This window comes from Nematolebias whitei, chromosome 2 (assembly GCF_014905685.2).
Source record: "Nematolebias whitei isolate Nwh7 chromosome 2, NemWhi1, whole genome shotgun sequence".
Taxonomy (NCBI): Eukaryota; Metazoa; Chordata; class Actinopteri; order Cyprinodontiformes; family Rivulidae; genus Nematolebias; species Nematolebias whitei.
This window is the reverse complement of record NC_056499.1, coordinates 16,497,322-16,502,530: the sequence shown is the minus strand read 5'-3', so window position 1 is coordinate 16,502,530 and position 5,209 is coordinate 16,497,322.

Below are 5,209 nucleotides of genomic sequence, written 5' to 3'. Positions count from 1 at the left end.
TGAATTTAAATAAAATGTGGACGTGAGACGTTAATTATCTTTGACTCACCACGACAGTGGGTCATTTATTAACAGAATCAAGTTTAACACATCACACATTTACATTAATTGGCAAGAATTGAAAATAACGACATAATTAATCAGCTTTACAGGAGTGAGAACAATACGGCGATTGTTTCCTCACTTTCAGCAGACAGCAGACATCAAATCACACGGCGGTGATTGAAAACTTTGCTTCAGACATTTCTAAAAATATCTGTAATGATTTTTAGCAGATAGGAAAATTTTAAGATGGAAAGATGAGGTTTATCTACAGAGAGATGTGTGAGGGAATTTGTCTGTCTTAACCAGAACCGACACGCTCCTTCTTTTCCAGCTTGGGCCAACGGTACGCTTGGTTGAGAATAGAACTTTTTACCTTGCAGACGATAGTTCAGCGTTGGTGTAGAGCTCTCCTTTCAACTCTTTCAGCGTCTCCGTGAGAACAGCTCGAACCTCGAGAGTCGTGTGAGGTTATCCAAACAGAAGTTATAATTCCCAAAATCGTCTCTGGATCAGCTTGATTCTAATTCAGCAGCATCCTGAATTCCAGCGTTCTGCATTCTGGAACTCCCAAACTCTCTGTTTGAACTAGGAAGTGCCAACATTTAAATGGGCTCTACTTCCGGTTCATTTGAGAGCCTCTGATTGGTCGATGGACCCCAACAGAGGTGTGTTTTGTGATGTAAGGTGTTATTAAAAGTCAAGGAAAAGATTCAGATTGTTTAAGAACAGACAGAAAGATATCATGGAAAAACCAGACTTCGTGGAGTCACTCACCAAGTATCTTGCTGTAAAAGTTAAACATGACATTTCTTTTCAGTAAACTTTCAGTTGACCGAAACTTGAACTTCGACACACTTACAACTTTGCTCATTGAAGACAGAAAATCAAGAAATGCATATTAACCTGATTTCTTCTTTGAATGAGGATTAAAAATCATTATTACCGTTTTAAGTAAATACAAATGAGTAGTTCACTTCAACATGTAAACATTGTTTGAACTAACACAATTTGATTATCAAAACATTTGTAAAATAGTAATGATCATAGAGAATTGTCTTTTTCCACTTGATTAATTCAAGAAAGAAAGTCTCAGGATGGGTCAACCTGTATTTCGGGATGCAAATCAATGAAATGACAGTTTCTGACCATATGATCCTAAGGTCAAGTTTTGACATCAGGTCAAGTTCACTACAGGTTAAATGGTAACACCTAATTGTCCCTAGGGGACAGTGTGAATGGTTGTGTCTGATGAAGCCTTCCGGATGGAAGGTGAAACGTTTCAACACAAAAAACTGTTCAGATGACCTGACTGAAAAATGTTGGATTGTATACCTGGGTTATTGAGCATGGACTTTGTTGTTGTGTGTCTTGTTTCTTGTTATGTGGCCCTGTGATTTGCGACCTGTCCAGGGTGTCCGAGATGGACGATTGCTTGTAATATCAAAGATTAGGTGAATATGTGACTCTCAGTAACAACGTGTCTGTGCAGCACAACTATGTGGCTGAGTGGACTAGTTACATAAACATGCAATAATTCAAATTCAATTCAGTTTATTTGAATAGCACCAAGTGACAACAGAAGTCATCTCAGGACACTGAACAGAAATATTCATATACCGGATTTTCCGGTGTTTAAATCGCTCTGGATTAAGTTGCATCAGTAAAAAAAAAGCATCATGAAGAGAAAAACAAACAAACATATATGTCACTTCGGTGTATAAGTTCAATTTCACCTGGGTGGCATGGTGCCATCCATCCATCTATCTATCCATCCATCCAACAATTTGTTTGCTTGACATTATAGCAAAGGTGTGTCTCAGCTTAACTTTTCCTTAATAAATGAACTTTAATGGTCAAATCATCTTCATTTTGCCTGGGTGGCGTGGTGCCATCCATCCATCAATCCATCCATCCATCCATCCATCCATCCATCGCAGCTAGAGCCGCGAGCTCTCCAGCGTTCCTCTGCCTTCACCAACTGAGTGAAGCGAGTGGGCACGGGAGGACTCGCTGTGGCAGTTCTTCGAAATTTAAAGCATCAGTCAAAAATTGCGTTATGAATATGGAAAAAAAAACGTATATAAGTCGCTTCAGCGATTAAGTCGCAGGACTGACAAATCTATGCAAAAAAACTGTGACTTATACACCCGAAAATACGGTATATCAAATTAAGTTAACACTATTCATCTGAGGAGCAGACTGTTTTGAATTTAACCCCATCACAAAACTCATATTGAGCAAGCATGAAGGTGACAGTGGAAAGGAAAAACTCCCTCATGAGAAAGAAACCTTTAGCAGAACCAGGCTCAGGACAAGCGGCCGTCTGCTTTGACCTGCTGGGTTTGAGAGGAACAGGAAGGAACATAGAACATAACAAATTTACTTTATTTTTTGTAAGGAACTCTCGTGAGGTTTTGGACCAAGATCACAACACAACAGAATGACGATAAATAATAAGTGTTTATTGTTTCTAGGGAGGAAGTGACAGCTGGTCTTGGTGCTGGTCTGGGTTCTGGTTCTGGTGTCGGTTAATGGCAGGAACAGTTCTAAGAAGCAGAGAACGGTTAGTGGTCGTGCGGGTAATCAGAACGAGGAAAACAGTCAACCAGAAAAAGCCACTAACCATCTCAGATGATCTTAGGGGTCCTGAAGGGTTGAGGTGGTCAGGTCTGCAGCTGCTGGAGGAGCTGAGTCCAGTGAAGGACGCCAGTCGGCCGCAGCTGTCTGCGTGGCCAGAGTCCGTAATCCAAGAGGGGAGGTCAGGCTTTCCTAGGTCCAGTAACGTGAGGCAGATGTCAGGCAGTACCAGAGAGACAGGCAGATCGGTGGTCGTGCAGGCGTGGGTCGGTACCAAGAGCAGAGGCAGAAACAAATCCAAAAGGGAAATCCAAAGAGACGTGGTCGAGGCAGGCGGAGGGTCCAGGAACCAAGAGATCAGGCCAAACAAGAAGGGGAGGACAACCAGAAAGAGGGACAGGTAGCGTGGTGGACAAGACAAGGAGCGAGGACTTGAACAGGGACAAGAGAGGGGAACCAGGACTACAGGCATGAACGCGAGATACCTACTAACTACAAAGAGTGTTCAACTATCGAGCACCGAAGAGTTGACAGGGTGCTGCTTATAAAGGGTGGAGAGAAACAGGTGCAGCCAGTCTGAGATAATCAGGCCAGCTGACTGCAGTGCAGACAATTAGTGCAGTCAACCTTCACCAACATGCAGAGTGGATAGACTGGTTCTCCACATACACACACATGAGAACCAGGTAGAAGTAGATAAGGAGTGAAGAGGAAAAAACCAGAACAGGACTGAGAAACCAGAACTAGTGAACAGAGTGATAAAGATCTAAACACAGGAGTGTCGAATACGTTGCTCATATGTGCTTTATTACTATCATCGGTTATTTTGGGACGCAGTGACAAATGAGCATTTTACTTATCAAGATCATTGCATTGCCACGTTATGAAGTGATATTTACCCTTATCAACAAACGCACTCTGTCTTGTGGTTTTATAAACCAGTACAGTGAATGTACAGGAGAGTAGACGCATCCTATCTGTGTCACATCCTATTTACAAGCTTCAAAAACATACAGCAACGGAGCTGTTAGATGAAATGTGAGAGCCTCATTTAGACAATATTGTATAAAGAAATATGCAAGAAAAAAACAAACCCCAACAGCCGTGCTTGATGAAATTACAGACAAAAAAATGGTCTCTGATGAATTGGCACTTAATTACCGGTTGATTAGCATAATTATGCATGTTAATAGCATCTCAAATGAATTGCAGTTGTCAGGAGGGAGGAAGCATCTGTAGTGGTGGCAGCCTGATACATATTTTCTCCTATCCAACAGCGTTGTCTAACTCTTCCCCTTAAGTGTTCACCATTAATCACAACATACTTCTTTTCCTTTGGAGTGAAATTTGGCATTTTGGGATAATTGGGCTATTATGGTGTGCTTGTCACATCTGTAATGGTAGGCTAATGAGTCCCCTTGTGTGCTAGCATTCTGAGATGATGGCAGAGCATGGGCACTGAGTGGCAGGTAAAGATATGGCCTAGTCATACGATGACATATGATCATACTGCTTTAGTTATTCCCCTTTGAACATTCAAAATATGGACGATTTTTATGAAACTGTGATATAGTCAGATGCGTATTCACTGTACTAAAATGTTGTGTCTACCAAGAGAAGAAAACATTAATTTACAAAAAAGAGTTTACACTCAAGTAAAATTGTAGTGATTAAATACTTTGAGTTGTTCGTGAACTAAACAGATGTCAAACTCCAAGAGCTAACAAGGAACTTCAGAGCCAATCTGACCCTCCCTGAAGGACAATTAAGCTGCTGTTTTGGGCCCCGCAGCCAGGATGGGGCCCTGAGATGGATGCACAATAAAACTGAATTGACTGCCTCTTGTGAATCTGCCTGCAACATGGGCTATAGAGTTTAAATAGATCACATGTCGGTAGCCAGAAAAAAAAAACAAGCAAAGAATAAAAATAAAAAAGTGTTTGCAAGTGACAAACTAAAAAACTAGGAGGCTGCAATGACAAGGAGCCCACAGGCCCTGCCGACAACCCGCTATGCCGGAGCAGATATGGCCATGGACACAGAGACCTAAGCCCCGAGGTCATTCCACCCCCCTAACAGAGGCCCGACAGAGCTAGGGGACCTGGGCCCCGGCATGCAGCCACCAGGGCGGGCCGGCACACGCCCAAGCACCCAGTCCCAGATGCCGAGAGCCACCAACACACCAGAGGCCGGGGTACTATTGTGTCAGTATTGTCACAAATCATGCCATTTTTAAAGCTAGTGTTTTTAGCAACAGAAAAGTCTTCAAGTTGGAATTTCTACACACAACACCCCCCATAATGTTCACTAAACTAAGGTCATTAGGTTCACTAGTCAAAATGCTGAAAGCAGCGAAAGACCTTCTAAAGCTTAACGATGGAAGTGTGGTCTGTTATTTCAAAAGGGTACTATGTAAAAAGTGTGATAAGAGTAGATATTGTACAAAATGTATTGCTCTAGTTAATTTTCCAGGTTGACAGACCACTACTTTTTTAATGACTTTCTTTCACTTGGAAAAAAAAAAATAGATTATAAACATTTCAACTCACTCAATCATTTGCATCCTCCCAAATGCCTGTAAATGGTC